Below are 21,243 nucleotides of genomic sequence, written 5' to 3' on the forward strand. Positions count from 1 at the left end.
GAGATCATGGACCAATCGGGTGTTAATCCATGAATCAAGTGTCGGTAATACCGATGAGAGAATGAACCATCGGATCACTACATATCGTGACCATTGGATTGTAAGTTACAAAAGTACATAGTAGAGAAACACACTTTACCTAACTCTACACTAGACCAAGTTATACTTAACTATTTCCTATGTGTCAGAATATCCTAACATAGTATACATAAGGGGTCTTGTATTTTAAGGAAGTTGGTTTCCTGAGTATTAAATTAATGTAATTATTAAGGTTTTTAAGTAAGTTTATGAGAGATATTAAGAATAGGAATTAATTAGATATTGTGAGGAATATTGTAAATGTTCTCGAATGTAGGAGAACATGAGTGATGATGAGTGATTAGTGAGGATTGAGAGATTTTGAAATATTGTAAATCTTAGATTAGGAATTGGTTTCATGATTTTGGGGATTAAAGAGAATCCTTAGGATTTAGTTGAGTTGTTGAGATCCCCAAGGGATCATTGAAAGATTTTAGGACTTGATGAGTAGATTAAGGATCTGAACCGAAATGGGTTACAAAACCTTTTGTATAAATGTAAGCCTAAAAGGCATAGAGAGAGTTAGTTAGTTAGAGAGTTAGGAATTAGAGGAGTTTGATTGTAAGCCTACGGGCAGATAGGGAAACAGAGGCCACTGATATTGGAAATCAGGCCTGAGAGAAGAAACTATGTAAATACTTGTTTACGAATATAGAAATTCGATTTCAAACCTGTGTAGAGTACATATGTGATTAAATTGTAATTATTTATAAATGAAGTGTTTTTTGCATAAGATATGTGTGTGCAAACGAAATTGAGAAGGACAGAGTGCCGAGATAGCGTACATAGAAAATTGGAGGTTAAACAGTTCCAATGATGGACTGTAATTAAGCTCAAGAAGGAGTCAAACGAAAGATCAACGACATAGAAAGTATCAAACAGCAAAGCATGGAAACCATCGGATTGGCCAGATCAATGGATAACAACGACGGAAGAGGAATGGCAGAGAGTAAACTATGTGTTAGCATTAAGGGTTAATACTGAGATTAAGCGCTAAACCTTTGGTTAAGTGTCTTCCTTAAAGGTTTTGATTTGAGCATGTGGGTAGTTTTCCAAAGGCGAAAGTGGTATCTCGCGCGGCCTAAAGGCTGTAAGTGGTATTTCAAAATTCTACACGATAAAACATGGAGGCACCATGTAGCACATCAAAACAACTTTTCTCGCGTGCTTCCAAAATTTTATCGGTCGTGCTAGTTGGAGCGCGAGATTGCGCGATATCCGTTGGATCAAGCAGGATTGATCTACGGTGGAGATTTGGCCACACAAAAGTTGAGTGGGTGATGCGACAGCCGTTGGATCAGATGGAGCAGATCAACGGTAGAGATCGTTTGGGTTAGTTGATGAGCAGACGACGCGATAGCCGTTGGATCTGAAGGAAGAAATCAACGGTGCAGATTTGAAGTGTAGGTTGAGCATCGGTAAATGTGCAAAGTCGTGTGAATCGGCAGAATGGTAAAGTAATGAAGGGTTAAATGGTTTATGTGTAATTTCTATTATACAAGAGTTATAATAGAAATAAAGCAGAATAAATATATTATGGTTAATATGCGCGGGTAATAAGAGTTAACCAAAGATATTGAAGGGTTGTATAGTTTCCACTCAAAGGTTTATTAAGGTTTAGACCTTGGATAGCTAAATCAAACATCTCCGCTTAAGCATTTAATTAAGAACATTAAACCTTGATTTAAGGGAGTTTTTCGTAAGTATGAGATGGAAATTCCTGGGACATGAATAGGACATGCATTGGCATGCATATGTTGAAATTTGGTACTGGAGGACAGGTGGTTCCCTTAGGTTTTGATCTTTGGCCTAGGGAAAAGTGTCCAAAAGAATTTAATTTTTCTCCTACAGTCACTTTATAATTTTATAAAGTTAAATCTAATTTAAAAGTGACTTTAAGTGATAAAGTTACTAAATCTAATTTTAAAGTGACTTTTATAAAGTCAATGAAAAATTAGAAAGGAAAAGTGACTTTGGAAATAAATGACTAAGTGGGTGTTTATTAAAGTGGGGTGAATTAAGAAATAAAAAGTGAGATTTAAATGAGCATTTAATCTCAGCCATTGATCTAAATCTATTTCAGCCATTAGATTTAGAGATCACCCAAAAGTCACTTGGGTCACCCAAAAGTCATTTAGAGTTATATTAAGGGAGGAAAATGAGGAAAAGATCACATTCGATTCAATTCTTTCATGAGCAGATTGGGAGAAGGAGAGCAAGAGAGCAAGAGAGATTTCTGAGCAGGGAGGAGAAGGAGACAGTAGCTTGGCACACATTCCAAGGCAGTAGTTGAGCAGATTTGTACAGCTGATTCAGCACACAGTGAAAGATAGATTTTGGCACGATTTTCGAGGAGAGGTTTGCACAAAAATCAAGGAGCAGTTTGCTGGTTTTTCTGCATGCAAAACGAGGGCCATATAGCAGCATTTAATGCTGAAAGTGGGCACGAAAATCGAGGAGACCATACAGCATTTATTGCTGTCCTGTTTGCTGTAATTTCCAGTTTGCTGTGAAGCATGGGAAAAGAGATAAGTTGTAAATTTGCTTGCTGATTTTTTGCTGAAAATTTCTCACTGTAAAAGGCAATTTTCAGAAATAAAGAAGAGCTCTCAAACTGGTTTTCCCCAAGAGTTGTAGGGGGTTTTTCCAGAGTCACATTGACCAAAAATCTCAGTGTTTAAATGTGTTTTAATGGCTGTTTATTACTGTTGATTTTTATTTCTGCAATTTCCAGCATTCTGTAAAATTTCCAGAATTTGTGTTTTCAGCAAATTTATTTTTTTCAGCTTGTTAAATGTATGGTTATGGGAAAGGGCATTTAACTATATGGGAGAAATAAGGAGAAACTGAAAACCGGGGTGGGAAAACATAAATTTCTACAATGGTATCAGAGCTTGAGTGCTGAAGGGCAGTTTGGGACAGCAAAAGGAAAAATTACAGTTGCTGATTTTTCACTCAGAAAATTCCAGCAAGCTGATTTTTTCATAAACAACAGTTTTATCTTTACTACAGCAGTGCTATTTTTCAGTTTTAGGACAGCAGGATGTCATTGGGATTGAGAGTGGAGGATAGGCTGGATGGGCATATAAATTACAGCGTTTGGAAGGAGAGAATGCAAAGTATCTTTGAGGAGGCAGAAGTCTGGGATATCATGGTCCATACCACACAGAACCCTGTTGTTGTGCCTACTGATGCTACTCAGTTGACAGCTTATAATAAAAAGAACAACAAGGGTAAGAGGCTGATTCTAGACGGAATCAAAGACCATTGCATTCCTCATGTGAGAGGAAAGAGCAATGCCCATGAGATGTGGACAGCATTGTCCAATCTCTACCAGAGTACCAATGAGAACCGGAAGATGGTCCTGAAGGAGAAGCTGAAGAACATTAAGATGGGTAATGATAGTGCAGCTGGATATCTCACAAAGATTACTAATGTGAGAGATGAGTTGGCAGCGATTGGAGAGGCCATTCCACCCACTGAGTTGGTGCGGATTGCAGTGAATGGCCTCCCCCGTTCATGGTTGAACTTTGCTGATGGGGTTTGTGCACGTGAGACCCTTCCCACATGGGAGAGGTTTTGGGATGATTGCATTCAGACAGAGATCAGGAAATGTCAGCTTGGGGCAACCAAGCCAGTTGAGCAGGATGAGGATGTAGCACTGGTGGCAGGAGGCAAGAAAGGCAAAGGGAAGAAGCAGGCTTCCACAAGCAGTGTTGGGGGCAAAGGCAAAGGTAAAGGTAAACAGGGGAACACACAGAAGGACTATTCCAAGGTGAAGTGTTGGAATTTTCAAAATATGGGACACTATGCAGTTGTGTGTCCGGAGAAAAAGAAGAAGAAGGGGAAGAACCAGGACGTGGCAGCTTCAGCAGAGATTGAGGACTTTGCTGGTCGTTTTGACCGAGAGTTTGCGTTCACTACGTGTGAGTCCTCTAGTGCAGGATCACCTGCCACACAGGTTCAGAGGGAGCATGCTTTTCCCTCGATTAGCGGAGCATCTTCAAGTATCTGGTATGTGGACAGTGGGACTTCACGTCATATGACAGGAGTCCGTGAGTACTTCTCAGAGCTTTCAGAGAGTGGCACTGATATTGAGGTAGTACTCGGTGATGACAGAGTTGTTAGAGCAGTCGGGGTGGGGACAGTGACATTTCAGAGGGAGTCCAAACCTCCCTTGAAGGTGTCAGAGGTTCTTTATGTGCCAGGGATGAGGAAGAACCTCATATCCGTCTCAGCTTTGGAGGACAAAGGATATGAGGTATTGTTCAGGGGAGGACAGGTGTTGATGTATCCCAGGGGCACTCCAGCTAATTCAGCTAGAGTGATAGGTGTACGCCATGCAAAGGTGTACAAGTTTGCATTCCAGCCCCTTTTGGCATTGAGCAGTAGTACCGACAACAGAGCTAGCAGTTCTGAGCTGTGTGAGATTTGGCACCGCAGGATGGGACATATGTATCATGGAGCCTTGAGGACATTGCGGGAGATCACTACAGGTGTGCCAGATTTCAGTACTGATCACTTTGATACTTGCAGAGGTTGTGCGATGGGAAAATTTGCCAAATCCCCTTTTCCCAGCAGTGACAGCAGAGCGACGGGGATACTTGATTTGATTCATTCCGATGTGAGCGGTCGGATGTCTCATGTTTCCTTGAGTGGATATGAGTACTATGTTTTATTCATTGATGATCACTCCAGGAGGACCTGGATTTATTTTTTGAAGACCAAGAGTGAGGTCTTCAAGCGGTTTCAGGAGTTCATAGCTCTTGTGGAGACTCAGAAAGGTCGAAAGATCAAGTCCTTGAGGTCGGACAATGGAGGAGAGTACACCCTTGGAGAGTTTGTTGACTATTGTGTGGAGGCAGGCATTAGGAGGGAGTTCACTGTTCCTTACAACCCCCAGCAGAACGGGGTTGCAGAGAGGAAGAACAGATCCATCATAGGGGCTGCCAAAGCCATGTTACATGATCAGGGGTTGCCATTGTTCTTGTGGGCAGAGGCCTGCAACACAGTTGTTTACTTGCAGAACAGGAGTCTGCATCGTGCCTTGGGGCACATGACTCCGGAGGAGGCTTTCTCTGGGAAGAAGCCTGATATTGGTCATCTTCATATCTTTGGATGCATTACATACACCTATATACCCAAGGAGAAGAGGACCAAACTAGAGCCCACCGCAGAGAAGGTTATCTTTGTGGGCTACAGTGAGACCTCAAAGGCCTTTCGGATTTACATTCCTGCACAGAGGAGAGTTGTTGTCAGACGGGATGTGAAGTTCGAGGAGGACAGGGCCTTTAGGAGGTCACGGGAGTTAGAGTATCTGGATCAGCCAGACCCTCAGCAGCAGTTGAGTCAGTCGCAGGGATCCAGTGGGCAGGGATCAGGAGGATCCGGAGGTACATCTATGAGGATGTCAGGTCCGTTAGTGAGCAGTGGCTCGCTGAGCCAAAGGGGTGGTGCTCCGGGCAGCATGCAGAGCAGTTCACTAGGGAGTCCATTGATGGACAGTTCACACGGCACCTCAGCTTCTACAGGTTGAGGTGCAGGCAGGAGGACAGCAGACAGACAGTCAGGAGTTCAGGCTACTGATGGTGATGAGGAGGAGGAGTTTCATTCTCCTATGGCAGAAGCATGCTCAGGGAAGAGAAAGCCTAAGTGGCTTCAGGACACCTTGAAAGATGCCACATCTGTTGCTGAGCCGAAGAGGCCAGTCAGAGAGAGTAGACCACCTGAGAGGTTTTGTAGCTATATGGCGATGGTTACCAGTATCCTTGACTCTGAGCCTTCTAGCTATGAGGAGGCAGCTAGCCAGCAGGTCTGGAGAGAGGCCATGCAGGAGGAGTATTCTTCTATCATGAAGAATGATGTTTGGGAGGTGGTGCCGAGGCCTGAGGGCAAATCCGTGGTTACTTCTAGATGGCTTTACAAGGTAAAGCATGCTGCAGATGGCAGCATTGAGAAATTCAAAGCGAGGTTTGTGGCTAGAGGGTTCTCCCAGGTAGAGGGAGTTGATTATGAGGAGACCTTCGCTCCTGTGGCTCGATATACTTCGATCCGCTCCATTATATCGATAGCAGCAGAGATGGGTTGGAAGATCCACCAGATGGATGTGAAGACCGCATTTCTCAATGGCTTCATACAGGAGGAGGTGTACATTGAGCAGCCACAGGGCTTTGAGGTGCATGGGAAGGAGTCCCATGTGTGCAGACTGAAGAAGGCCCTTTATGGCCTGAAGCAAGCTCCCAGAGCTTGGTACTCCAGGATAGATACATATTTGCAGGGGATGGGTTTCACAAAGAGTGAGGCAGATCCGAACCTTTACTTTATTGTGATTGGTGAGGAGCCTCTCATTCTAGTGCTGTATGTGGATGACTTGATCATTACAGGTGCAGAGAGACTCATAGAGCACTGCAAGAGAGATCTTGCGACGGAGTTTGAGATGAAGGACATTGGCTTGATGCATTACTTTTTGGGTTTGGAGGTGTGGCAGGAGGAGGGGCATTTCTTCCTGGGGCAGGGGAAGTATATTGTGGACATCCTTAGCAGATTCCACATGGAGGATTGTAGACCCATGTCGACACCAATGATCACCAACTGGAAGAAGCTTCATGCTTCGGATTCCGAGTTGGTGGATCCCACATTGTACAGGCAGCTGATTGGTTCCTTGATGTATTTGGTCAACACTAGACCAGATATCTGTTTTGCAGTCAACACGATGAGTCAGTTTATGTGTGAGCCTAGGAAGGTTCACTGGGTGGCTGCAAAACACATTTTGCGGTACTTGCAGGGGACAGTGGATTATGGTCTGGACTACAGGCAGGGAGATGGAGTGAGATTGGCAGGATACACTGATTCTGATTGGGCAGGTTGTGCTTCTGATAGGAAGAGCACTTCAGGGTGCTATTTTGGGTTGGGTTCAACAGTAGTGTCATGGTTCAGTCGGAAGCAGCAGTCAGTAGCACTGAGTTCAGCGGAAGCAGAGTATATGGCAGCCAGTCTAGCTAGTTGTGAGGCTATCTGGCTTCGCAAGATGTTGTTTGGCTTATTTGGTCAGCCATTGAGACCTTCAGTGATTTACTGTGATGATCAGAGTTGCATTAAACTCACGGAGAATCCAGTATTTCATGACAGGTCAAAGCATATCGGGATCAGATATCATTTCATCAGAGACTATGTTCAGAAGGGAGTTGTGAAGCTTGAGTATATTTCCACTGATGAGTAGGTTGTAGATATCCTTACCAAAGCCTTACCACGGGGCAAGCATGTCTACTTCAGAGACAAGATGGGTGTGGTGAGGAACACCTTCCTCGGTAAGAGGGAGTGTTGAAATTTGGTACCGGAGGACAGGTGGTTCCCTTAGGCTTTGATCTTTGGCCTAAGGAAAAGTGTCCAAAAGAATTTAATTTTTCTCCTAAAGTGACTTTATAATTTTATAAAGTTAAATCTAATTTAAAAGTGACTTTAAGTGATAAAGTTACTAAGTCTAATTTTAAAGTGACTTTTATAAAGTCAATGAAAAATTAGAAAGGAAAAGTGACTTTGGAAATAAATGACTAAGTGGGTCTTTATTAAAGTGGGGTGAATTAAAAAATAAAAAGTGAGATTTAAATGAGCATTTAATCTCAGCCATTGATCTAAATCTATTTCAGCCATTGGATTTAGAGATCACCCAAAAGTCACTTGGGTCACCCAAAAGTCATTTGGAGTTATATTAAGGGAGGAAAATGAGGAAAAGATCACATTCGATTCAATTCTTTCATGAGCAGATTGGGAGAAGGAGAGCAAGAGAGCAAGAGAGATTTCTGAGCAGGGAGAAGAAGGAGACAGCAGCTTGGCACACATTCCAAGGCAGTAGTTGAGCAGATTTGTACAGCTGATTCAGCACACAGTGAAAGGCATATTTTGGCACGATTTTCGAGGAGAGGTTTGCACAAAAATCGAGGAGCAGTTTGCTGGTTTTTCTGCACGCAAAACGAGGGCCATACAGCAGCATTTAATGCTGAAAGTGGGCACAAAAATCGAGGAGACCGTACAGCATTTATTTCTGTCCTGTTTGCTGTAATTTCCAATTTGCTGTGAAGCATGGGAAAAGAGATAAGTTGTAAATTTGCTTGCTGATTTTTTGCTGAAAATTTCTCACTGTAAAAGGCAATTTTCAGAAATAAAGAAGAGCTCTCAAACTGGTTTTCCCCAAGAGTTGTAGGGGGTTTTTCCAGGGTCACATTGACCAAAAATCTCAGTGTTTAAATGTGTTTTAATGGCTGTTTATTACTGCTGATTTTTATTTCTGCAATTTCCAGCATTCTGTAAAATTTCCAGAATTTGTGTTTTCAGCAAATTTATTTTTTTCAGCTTGTTAAATGTATGGTTATGGGAAAGGGCATTTAACTATATGGGAGAAATAAGGAGAAACTGAAAACCAGGGTGGGAAAACAGAAATTTCTACAGCATACTGTGGATATTTGTGACTAAGGCTACATCAATTGTGTCAAGGGATGATTTGTTGGCCTTGGACTTCTTCTGTGGCCCTACATTCTCCTGCTCCTTTGTGCGCTTAACCCTGAATGGAGTAGTCTCTGGGTCTGCTCCTCCATGTTCCGAGCAGTGTTCCTCCTCGTCTGTCTGTGGAGAAGGTGACTTCTGACTCCTATCAGAGTCGCGCTCTTCCTCTTCCTCCTCCCCCCGCTTTTTAGCAACGCGCTCTGCCTTGGATTTGTCCTTCGCTTCCTTCCTCCATTTTTTGGTCAACTGCTCCATCTTTAATCTGGCCTCTTCCTTCTTCTGCTTCACGGCAAACTTACTAGACCTAGATGATAAGTCTGAGGTCGTGCGCCACTCTGCTGGCACCCTCTCTAGAACCATGGAGATTTCATTGTCCGTCACCAGATATGGAAGATCATACCATTTTTGTGCGGGGTCCTTCCGCGCTCTGATGGAAACGCAGTGGAAGTTCGCCTTGAACTCCACATATTCGGACAATTGCTCAAAGGCAGTATGTGAGAGTTGTGGCTTACAGTTGATTGCAGCGTGGATGCTTGATTCCATGAGAATCTAGAATTTATTGTTGTCCTTGACCCTTTGGGGGTCCTTCGTGGCCAAGAGTGAAGCGAACTTCGCTACTTCTAGCAGCTCTAGTGCAATTGGAGGAAACTCACTGTCCTCTGGTAGTCCCACACAACCAGTACAATTGACAGCAGCAGCCATGCATAGCAGAAGGTATTGCTTTGATCTTGTGCTTCTCTGCAGTTCGTGAGGAACTCGCTGTAGAGGTAGTGCGCCTACTTAAATTGTACGCCCTTCGCACACTAGGTGGCTAAAGACACAACTGGTGGTAGCACTTCATCTGCGCGACACTTCCTCAAGATTCTCCCTCCCAAGATCTGGGTGGCTACTTTAACCACAGGGTCAGTTATGTTGGAGATGGAGTAGTTGCGCAGCTTCTTAGCAAGCTTGAACTTGTCCTTCATCTGTTCGGTGAGGTCTGGCTCATTCGTCTTTCCGCCAAATGCCATGGCCGGATTCAAGCCTAAATGTGGGAGAAAAGTGATCCTATGGATCAGCATGTCCGTGATCGATATCGGATCTCCTAACCACAGTCACCCATCGTGCACCAAGCATAACAACTTCTTGATCACTATCTAATTTATGGGCACGCGGTTGTAATGCGACACCCATAGCAGGTTCAACATTCCTGCCTTGTCCACCCCTTTTATCCATTGTCTTGGCTCCAGCACAGTCACACCAGAGTCTTTATAAAATACGCGGTGCATGAATGTATCGGTGGCCAAGTGGGGAAGCGCTTTGTATATGCCAAATCCCAATCCTCCAGCTTTAAATGGGGGACACGTGTCAGGCGCGAACCCTCAAATGTGATTTTGTCTGGCAGCAACAATGTAAAGAGTGTGATTTTGTTCTCATCGATGTCCTATGGTACCTTGCCTCGATGTGGAGGGACATATGTTGGCAGCTTGGAGATAGGGTCTTCCCCCTCAACGTCAATGTATTCTACCCCCATGTCAACGTCTTCTATTCCCACACCGACTTCTTTTATGTCCTCATCAGGTTCCAGGTCTACTACCTTTCCCTTCTCTTGTGTAGTAGGCTTTTGTTTCTTCTGGTGTTTCCTTGGCGACTCACGCACCAGCTATGTTTCTTTCTGCTTATCCTTCTTTGTCTTGGAACCCTCTTTGGGTGGCATAGGCCTTGACCTGGGTGACCTTGGCGATTTGGGTACTTCTGTAGGTACCTCTACACTCGCTACCTCCGGGGTAGCTCCCTCAGCTACCATCGCTTCTCCAACACTTGCAGTCTCCACGGGTGCTGACATAATGCCAGTTAAGAGCTCCTGAGTTTCCTTCGGCAATTTCTCAAACACTGAACTCACTACCAAAGCCTCGAAATAATCAAGGTTCATGCGCGCCTAATAGCTCAACACCTCAATTCTCAAAATGCTAAGTGTTTTTCATTGGTCGACCATTTGTAATTTATAGACAATTTCGAATTTGAATCCGACCATTCCCCCCAAAATCTATTCATAAATGCTAGAGTGGTGGTAGATTTTCAAAGATCTTGCTCTTAAATTCTGACTTAATTTCCACCCCCACCCCCCCCCCACTCCATTTAGCCATTTTCCCACTGTCAAGTCATGAACAATGACCATAACAATCACTTTCTGGCTGCCCTGCGCGGTCTCTCGTTCAATAGCATAGCTCCCCTCGTGTTGCTGCTGACACTATGACAATCCTCCATTCCACGCAGTACCTCAACCGCGCAAGTCTACAACCCGAGCAGTGTAGTTTATAGTCCCGCACCTCCTTTTAGCTACCTGGAGCACTAAGACTATGCTTCCACCATATAGTCATCTGGTCGGATCCCCGGTGTATGGCTTCAATCGGCTACCATTCACCTTCCCTGGGAATGGCTCTCCATTCAACTTCACCAACTGAACTTCTCCACCATCAGTAATCTCCTTGATGACATAGGGCCCTAGCTAATGCATCCAAAATTTTCCTGGAAATTTATCAAACTTGTTGTCATATAATAACACTAAATGATATTTGTGGATTCGGCGGTAACTCATCCCTCCATGATGGTATGTCAGTCCTTTGGCATGCATCGCATGCCCTACAATACACTTTTGAATCCTTATGCAGTGTCGGCCACCACAATCCAGCGCGTAGAATCTTCTGCATTGTTGCTTTTCTCGCATAATGTCCTCCCGCAGCTCCTCCATGAGCCTCAGCGAGGATGTTGTTTCATTCAAATTCTGGCACATAACGTCATAGTATTTCATCTGATCCCATTTTATACAAGTGCCCTGCAATGATAGAAAAGTCTGTCGCGCGCACCACCAATTCCTTCTTTTGTTGGCTAGTATATCCTTCTGGAGTCGTTCCTGTCGTCAGGAAGTGTATAATATCTTCAAAGTGACTGTCTGCGACACGCACCACAAAGAGTTGCACGTCAGGTAGTCCTTCCTCCAAATTAGTAGGCTCCTCTCCTGTTTCAATGGACAAATGATCCAGTCCGGCATTCAATCATCCTAGTTTCACAATAACTTCAAAATCATATTCTTGAAACAACAACAGCCATCTGCATATTTTCCCCCCCAACACAGGCGTGTTCACCAAGTACTTTAATGCATAATATTATGTATACATCTTAAAGTGTCCACCTAGCAAGTAGTGCCTGAACTTCTAGAGCGTGTATACCATAGCCAGACCTTCGCGCTCTGTTCTTGAATAATTCTTATCAGCTTTAGATAGCTTCTTACTTGTGAATGTTGTAGGATGATTCAATTCTCCCTCACCGACCTGTGTCAGTACTACTCCCAACGCAATACATGACACGTTCCCATGCACATGAAATTCCTTCTTCCAATCCGGGAAGACGAGGATCAACGTGATGACCATTTTTTCTTTTAGTACGTCCAAGCTCCTCTGACATTCTTCATTCCAGTATAATGTAGCATCCTTTTTTAACAGTTTCTCCATCGGCGCGGTGATCTGGGCATAACTTTTTATGAACTTTCTATAGTACCTTGTATGCCCCAACTTTGCGCGCAGTTGTTTCACACTCCTTGGTGCCTCCAAATTGACTATAACAGTGATCTTCCCAGGGTCTACCATCAACCCTTGTCTGAATACCAATTAACCCAGCAAGATCCCAAAAGGGACACAGAATAAACATTTCTTCAAATTGAGTGAAATCTGGTACCTCCAACATGTATCTAGCATCAAGCGCAGACTTTCTACATGGCGCTTTACCAGTCCAAACATTGTCCAATCGTCAAAGTATACCTCCAGAAATTTGTGAATGAAATCTTTGAACGTTGTGATGACTATGCGCGAGAAGATTTCCGGCACGTTCTTCAGCCCAAAAGGCATTACAGTATACTGGAAGCATCCCCATTCAGTCGCGAAGGTCGTCTGAGATCTACGCATATCTGTATCTCATCCTTCTGTTTCTTGTCCTGAACTACCATTGGGCTTACCCAATCAGACTCTTCTACTGGTTCAATGATGCCTGCTGCAAGCATTTTATCCAACTCCAAGCAAACCCTTTCTTTATACTTCGAGTTGAGGTGGTAAGGCTTTTGCTTAATTTGCTTCGCATCTAGTTTTAGAGTGATCTTCATGATGCCCAAGTCCCCTATTATCCCTTTCAGATCTGAAAACTTCATGGGGAACAGATCCTGATATTCGCAGAGCAATTCAGCGACCTTATCTACTGTTGCGTCATCCCAATAGTCCCCAATCTTTGCAAACTTCAGCTCTGCCTCCGTGCCAATGTTCACCTGTCTAGTTTTGAGTAGCTCAGTGATGTCTGGATTCTCTAATTGTAGTCCTTTAACTTCACAGTGACCTTCAGTCTCTAGAATATTGATCTTCCTCGGGTCTTTGTCTTCTTCTTCCGTTGTCACATTGTAGCACTCCAGCACGTGGCTTAGCTGGGTAGTCCAATCAAGTTGAATCAAATATAGAGGATCCTGCGGTATCCTGAAGATCATTGCCTTGACCTCCTGCAACGCTTCATCAATACATTCAAACCCATCCTCAAAGTTGAACATCATCAAGAATCCTTGGCGCAAAACATCCCATTCTTTGGTGCCATGGCGGAGCTCTGTCTCCAAGTACCAATTCATCAGTATAACATCCAAGGTATGACAAAACAGATGTACCCACTCTAGCTGAGGCTCCGCTCCATACACTTCAATCCATTTGACCAAATGGTCGCACAGGTCATTCCTCCCATCGTATTTTTTTGTTAGCCACACTTGTGGGTGACAAAACCACACTCTCATCATTTTTCTGTACACGCGCCAATCATCAAAATTGTCCTTGTGCGTGCCCCACCATCTCGCAGGTGTAGCCCGCAATGCCCATTCCAAGGACTGGAAGCGATGCTTCTTTGGCACTCTCTCTCTAATGCATCCAAAAAAGTATCAACATCAGTTAAACCATCATAGTAAGGCATATTTCTTACCTCTAATGATACACATTGAAATGATTTGGTCATCATGTTACAACGCAGTGTAGATACTTCATGCAGTCGATTTTGCCAGTGCTCCAATTCTTCATCTGAATCTGATGTGCAGTAACTTTCTCGGTCCCATGCAATACACCCATCTACTGTCAGATTCACGCAACCCTGATTTCACGCCATTATCTTGTAAATCTGGTCCAAATTGTCATCACTTTCATAATCGCGAACCGGTTCAGTATAGCACGGTCCTTCTGCAGGGTCCAGGGGCACCACTATGCGGAGTGATTTCTTCTCAAATATCATCTTCCGCTTCTTCAAATTGATTACCCCATTCATGTCAGTGGCCCAATCGATCCCAAGGAGCATGGGGTAGGGATTGTTGTCATCCACAATTTCTATTACTTCAAAATCAGCTAGTGCGCTCACACCCTCAATATCAACCATTACTCCCTGCAATCTTCCCATGGGGATGATTTTCTGCTGATTCACCATCCTTAACTGAATCGGAGACCACTGTAGCGCAGGTCTCCCCATCCTTTCCCATGTTTGTTTAGGCAAAACATTCGCGTCTAACCCCAAATCTAGAATAACTTGATCCATCTCATATTCTCCTATCTGCGTAGTGAGCCTCATCTCACGCCTCATTCTCGCCTTATGCCTACCAATCTTTTGGACTACACGCAGTCCATCAGTAGCATTTTCCTTCCCAGCGCACCTATTGATCAGCTCCTGCAGTCCCTTCATAGCCTTGCTATCATGCAACAACTTCATACAGGTTTCTAAGAAAGTAGTAATCATGGACGGGTCCATTTCTTCAACCGGCTTCTCCTAACTTCCTGAGGTAGAGGCCTCAGCGAAGCTTTTCTTTGCTTCCATAAATGTTTCTCTTACGCGTTCTAGATCAAACCTGGTCTCTTTTTCTAGTGCTTTAGGAACCCACTCACCTTCTTCAGGCTGCTTCCCCTTATCTTCACCAGTCATCGCTCCACTCCGTAGCACAATATTTACCTTAGGATCTTCCTCGCGAGGCTCAGCCCTCATCATCTGCAGGTTCTGAGTCAGTTGTTGAGGTTGCACCCCCTTTTCGTGTATCTTAGCTAATAATATAGGGCAATCCTCTGTCACGTGGTCAAACTGAGTACAATAGCAGCATGATAGACGCATCGGATTCGGGCAGTCTCACGCATAGTGTCTTGGTCCCCCACAATTGTAACAAATGACCTGCCCTCGAACTCTACTAGGTCCTCCTCCACCTCGGCTTCGTCCACGCCCCTGATTCTCACCTCACGCTCCCCCAGTGCCCTGGTCCAGAGGCCGGGTTTCTACCTGCACCCTATATGCAGGCGTTCTATCCATCATTAGTTTGTATCTACAGCAATTGCACTTATCATGACCCACCAATTGACAAAAGTTGCAGAAGAGTTGTTGCGGTGTCTGTACGAATTTTTGCAGCAAATGGCAATTGTCTGTCGCATGTTTTCCAGCTACCTGACAGATAGCACACCATAGCGTGGGCCCTATACTTGGCCCTGCTGGAGCTTCCAGCCTCAGAGGCATTGGTCCCCCTGCTGCAACATAATTTGTGAAAATTGGATAGTGATCTTTGTCATGCCCCTAGCTTTTGCACTTCAAGCACCAAACTTCTTCGCGCACCTCGGGCCGAGCTGTTCTATCTTTCTTCAGACTCTGCATTTCTAGGCAAAGGTTTTGCAACTGCGCATGAATCTGCTAAACCCCCAGATTAACATCTTACATCAGTGTCTCATGCAATCTCATCGTAATTTCCAGAGCTTCCGCCCGGATCCCAATATTTTGTTATGATAGCGCAACCCTTAGATGAGGCAGGACCGAAGCCACAAACCATTTGTGGTGCTGCCCATCAGTTAGATTCATGTTAGCCTCACGGATTGTACACTTCAATCTCTGATCCAGATCCCAGGGTGTCTCACCAGGCTTCATCATGGTCTCTTTTAATCCCACAATTGATTGCGCTTTAGACTTAGGTCTACTAAATTCCTTATTTAGCGCAGTCTGGATATCTGCCAACACAAACATCAAGTTATCAATGCAGTATTTAATGTACCACGTTAGCGCGCGATCCTACAAAGAACTAACCAACGTTTCTTTCTTCATTTGATCATCTATGATACCCTGAGCTTCCCATACAGCATTCGCGACGAACCAAAATTAGCTTGGATCTTCATTTCCCACGCCCTTGAACACAGGTAGCTTTACTAAGTTTTCCATATTGAATAGTGGTAGTGGTGTAGGCGAAGGTATATGTGGCGGAGGTGAAGATGGAGGCGGTGTGGGTGGATGGGGTATTCGCAGGAACCCTTGCTTTATCAACTGAACAACGCTCTACGGAGATGCCTGTGCTTCTTCCTCATCGTCACTCAGAGGAGGTTCAATTAGTGAGCTATATTCAGGGCATGTTTTCCCCTTGTTCTTGAATGTCCTTCCACTTCACGTAGCCCCAAACATCAAGGTAGCTGCATAACCCGCTTTTCACACAAGAGCATCTTAATCCAGGTATTTAACGATTTTAAATACTTACCTCGCGGCCCCTTGAAGAAGCAGTGCTCTACTTCGTTGTAACTGACCGAGGTATCAACCGCGAACTCTGTCACGAACCCTCCTATGATACGATCAAGCCAATGATCGACAGCGCACGCGATCTTATCTTCAGAGGCTTCTAATCTCCACACTAACTCTGGGGTCCAGACTATTGGACCGTCAAGCCTCCACCTTCCTTGGCCATCTACCAATTTTGCAATCCACTCGTAGAATTCGACCGAGAAGGAACAGAAGAAGATCTCGTGTATTTTTGTGTACAGGTATCTGTCCAACCATTGTTCTTTCGTCAACCGCGGATTCATGTTCTCTTGCGCCGCGAATTCGTGGATCTTTCTATTCAACCAGTCTTCAATCTCCTTCTTAGTTGGATTCTAGTGATGCGACATCACACATCTCGTTATGCAGATCCTAGTCCTGGCAAGCAAATCCATACACTACTGGCCCTTTCAGCATCAATCCGCGGAGCGCAGACTGAAATCTCACCCGAAGTAGTATGGGGGGGGTGCAGGAACCAAGTTTTCACACCTTGAGATAGTTGTGATGTCATTTTATACCCTAACCCTTCCTTCGCACAGGCCGATAAGACTTTTAGGGCTTATCAATGTACTTCTCTTATTTGGCTTTGGAACCTTCGCGAAGGTTTGCGATCGTCCTTCGTGGACCCTAAATAGGCAATTCAGACGCTTACATGCCTCTGTAATTACTCTTACTTCTGTGTCTACCTAGATTTGCTTAAGTATTGACTAACTTCAACATGTATTATGATTATCTACGCGTAAATAGATATTCTTACTTGCATTCATATGACAAATTAAAACACATAGATTCGCACATCAATATAGCATTAAATCATAAACCCAGTATTCAACATAACATAATTGCATACATTCATAACAGAAGTAAAAATAACTCATAAGCAAGTATCTCCAAAATAATTATCTTTATTGATGGTTCAGATCTCCAGTATAGACTCTAACTTCCCTACGCACACAGCTGCAGGGGTCTGTGCACTCAGCTACGGACTTCTACTTTAGGCCTCTGCGCACTCAACTGCAGAGCCTCTTCCTAAGTTAAGACTCTTTGCTCTTAGCTCTCACAGACCCATTACATCGATCAATTGCCCAAAAACTTACTCAGAACTGAACTGCCTTAGACTCCCTTTTTATACATTCCCATGGTTCGAGGACCAAGGGTGGATCTCATCAAGCTGACACAAGCTACCTAAACTAAGGGCGGAAAACCTTTTTGACTATTTACATCTTTGCACTCCGCGACCACAAAATGTGGAGACTTTACATTCTTTATACAAAACTTGGGCCTTTAGCCCCAAAACTTGGGCTTTTAACCCCAAAATTGACCCTAGTGTACCCGTTCCCAACACCCAATAGGGTCTATTACATGTAACAATGGCTCTTTTGTCTCCTAGACTCTATGACATAAACCTAGAATCACTCAATGGGTGCTTTGACCTAAAACAAGTTGACCTAGAGCATGAAACCCATGTTATAAATAAAAATAAAAACATTTCTTTCTCTTTTAGATCAAATTCATAAAACTAATAGTACATGAGATATTACAAAGACTAAACCTAGTTACATATTTCAACAGATAGAATGTGAGAAAAATGGATCTTTGTGTAGTATCCCTTTCTTGGTATTGCTCTTGGTATGCAATCCTAAGTTAGGGTTTCAATAAAACACATGGAAAATTTGAATTTCATAACAATGTTGCAATATTCATTGATCTATGAAATAATAATGCCCCTTATTTAAATGCACAAATAGGAATTCAAATAACCATTGATCCTTCAAACAACCACTATAAATTAGGACTAGTTTGACTAATATTTTTCTTGACACTATTTCAGTAAATGTGGCCAACGTTTTTGTTTATGTTCAATGAAAACATTTGTAGGAAATACTTAGAGATCCTTACATTATTTATCATAATTATATGGATTTGTTTTTGTCTACATAATATGTTCAAATATTATGATTTTTGGAACAAGATGCTACATTTTTTAATAATGGATTTATATACTTTGTTATAACATTTAAAAGTGGAACTATGTGCACAATATAAGGTTTATCTGTGGTTTTTCTAATCTGCAAACAAGTGATGCTACAAAAAAATTGAATAAGTTGTCTCAATGGTTTTGAAGTCATTCCAGGATCCACATCCTTGTGTATGATGGGTAGCCATCAATGCCATTAGTCAACTGTCAACTGATTTAGGCCCAAATTTCCAATAACAATATTTTCAACAAGCTTAACATGCACATGCTAGAGCTATAGATGATTTTCACAATCCTAGAGTGCAGGTTAGAGTTTTTCCCGCAGTTATACACTGACCCTGTGCACTACTACATAGCAGTCATATTTAATAGAGTTACAATTACTAGATTCCAATATATTATAAGAACCATAATATAGTATGATGGTCTCAACACCATAATAATCAATGCTTAACGACATATCAAAGATTGAGAAATAACTCTAGATTAATATTGTGACATTCCTACCTCTTTTGCAGATATCTAGGTTTTTGGGCAAGTGAGTTTAGTCCCTTGTTGCATTGCTTTCTCAACCCCATTGCATCATTCCACCATTTTGTTGCTATAAATTTTCTCTTTCTCTCTCAAAATCTTACACCTTGGACATAAGACTCAATCAGGAGGAATAGACAATGGCAATTTTGCTACTGTAACCAATGTTTTAAAACTTGGGCTTTGACATGGAATTGGTGGAGGGTTCACTTGGAATTGGACTCAGACCGATCTAATATCAATGATCTAGTCACTAAAATAATAATTTTAATGAAAATGTTCTATTTTGAGGATTCCAAACCATGATTCCAAAAAAATATTGAAATATTGAAAGAAATCATTATGAATAGTTGAGCAAGAACATTTAAATGACAAGCATAATTGACAAACAATGTTATGCCATTGCTTATATTGGGATCCTTGTCATCATTATCACATTTTTCCTGGTTTAGCCTTTGCCTCTACCTCAATGCTCTAGGGATGTCGTCTAACACCACCCTAATTTGATGAAATTGTCTAAAACAAGCCTTATAGTATGGTAGAAAAAAGTTAACATGCCTAAACAATGATTTTTGTTTGAGTGAAGGGTACATTTTTTCTAATGCCATGACAAAGGAGTTTAGTAGCCACACTATCAACATCAAGGTACATAAAGGGCTTGGTGGTCTTGGTTAAATGCCAATCCCATACCCTCATATGTGACAAAATCCAATGAAAATTTTGCAATCTTACTAATCTTGAAATCCTAACAAATTTAAAACTGTTGAATTTTAAATGTGATATGAAATTCTACTTTTTTCCATATGAATTCCGATGAGGTTGGAACCACTCTCAAACTTTTTGAAACAATTAATGGCAATGCTAAAAAATCAAGTAAAAGTTGATATTTCCTTAAAGAATTTAACATTACCATTGATTGTTATCATTGATAGGTTTTAGGAGTTAGGTTTTCATTTTATTTTTTTTTGTTATTAAAAAAAAATTGTCTTTTTGAGTCAACTATTATGGGGTTCAATAGTTACTTGGCCGAGAGGGGCCAGTATGTTATTAAACCAGCTCAATCAAATTTCAACTTGGTTGGTTCAGTCAATACCAGCAATGGTCAACTCTTCCAAGTTGACTGAGTTCGAGTCAACTTTGTTTGAGTTTGAAGTCACTCATTTTATCTTCCTGCCTTTTTTTGTCTTCCAACACATATAATGTACCATTTACAATTATGTTGTTTGTTTGTAACATGAGTATGTTAAATGCATAGAAAATTGATTATTGTTTTTGTATTTTCCTTTTATTGTTTATCCAAATAATACACAATGAATTACTACTTGTAATTATTTGTTCTATTTTTTGTTGTTCAACATCAACATCATAATATTCACAATTTTTTTGTTAGTAGTGATGTAAATATTAAGGTGATTCATTGTTGAAACCTCTAATATTGTAATATTTTTCGTAGATGGATGTAAATAATTTTACATTTCATCAATGTTAAAAATATCATGCATTTCATCATCTGTTCCATTTTATCATTCCTTGTGTCTATCATTTTCTACACTATGCAATAATTTTAATGTATTCTTGTAACCATGCAACATTAGAAGTGCTCAACATTAATGAATATTGTATGCCTGATATTTTGACGTCGTACTTGGATGGTATAATGAGCAAGTTACTTGTTCTTTTGTAGGTATTAACTTGTTTCTTTGCTTGTATTTGTGACATTTTTGACAAGTCAATATATGACAAACTTTGTTGTTTCTTCTACTTGTTAAGAATGGAAAGAAGATGGTGCAGGAGGGTGCTTTAACAACTTTAACATCTATTGTTGATTCCTCTCAGGTACTTCTAGAAGCTTCACAATGACACTTTAAGATATCTTCCATTGTGACAAATTTGTTATCAACCCATCAGAAACCTAAGGTTGTTATTTTCTGGTCCACAGGAGCACTTTAAGAAGTATTATGATGCAATAATGCCTTATCTGAAATCCATATTAATGAATTCCATTAACAAATCCAACCATATGTTGCATGCCATATATATGGAATGCATTAGCCTAGTTGGAATTGTTGTGGGAAAATAATGTTAGAAATTAAATAATAGAGCATTGGATCACATACAATATTACAGAAAAACAAACATAGAAAATCATAAAACAAGAGAGACACAAATATACGTGGTTCACCAAATTTGGGCTATGTTCAAGGAGAAATAGCCAATCCTTTCTTTATATTGTCCACCAAACTGAAGGGATACAACCTACAACAAATCCTTTGTAACTTCCTCTTCGCTCTCAACAATCCCCTCTCTTTTTCTCACACAAAATAATAATACACAATCGAAATATAATTCCCTCATATAAATTGAGGGTTGCCTTATAGGGAAAAAATCCCTAAATTAATATAAATTCAACCGTCAGATCTTCCACCTAATGAACAGCCCAAATCGACTACGAAATTACAATATTTTACAAGGCAATTTTTATCTAATTTTTTGCTTTGGGTGCACTACCCCCGAACCCCCTCCAAGGGGACTAGGTGGAAGTCCGCCCCTCCCCCCCCCTG

The 21,243-nt window shown here is 42.0% G+C and overlaps 1 pseudogene; it reads left to right on the top strand.

The window, feature by feature from the left end:
* Nucleotides 1–20,762, top strand: part of LOC149144080 (uncharacterized) — a 48,167-nt pseudogene extending 27,405 nt beyond the window's left edge.
* Nucleotides 20,763–21,243: the final 481 nt, after the last annotated feature.

This window comes from Pinus tabuliformis, chromosome X (genome assembly GCF_031772625.1).
Source record: "Pinus tabuliformis cultivar Carrire ecotype Pingquan chromosome X, CPIR1, whole genome shotgun sequence".
Classification (NCBI taxonomy): domain Eukaryota; kingdom Viridiplantae; phylum Streptophyta; class Pinopsida; order Pinales; family Pinaceae; genus Pinus; species Pinus tabuliformis.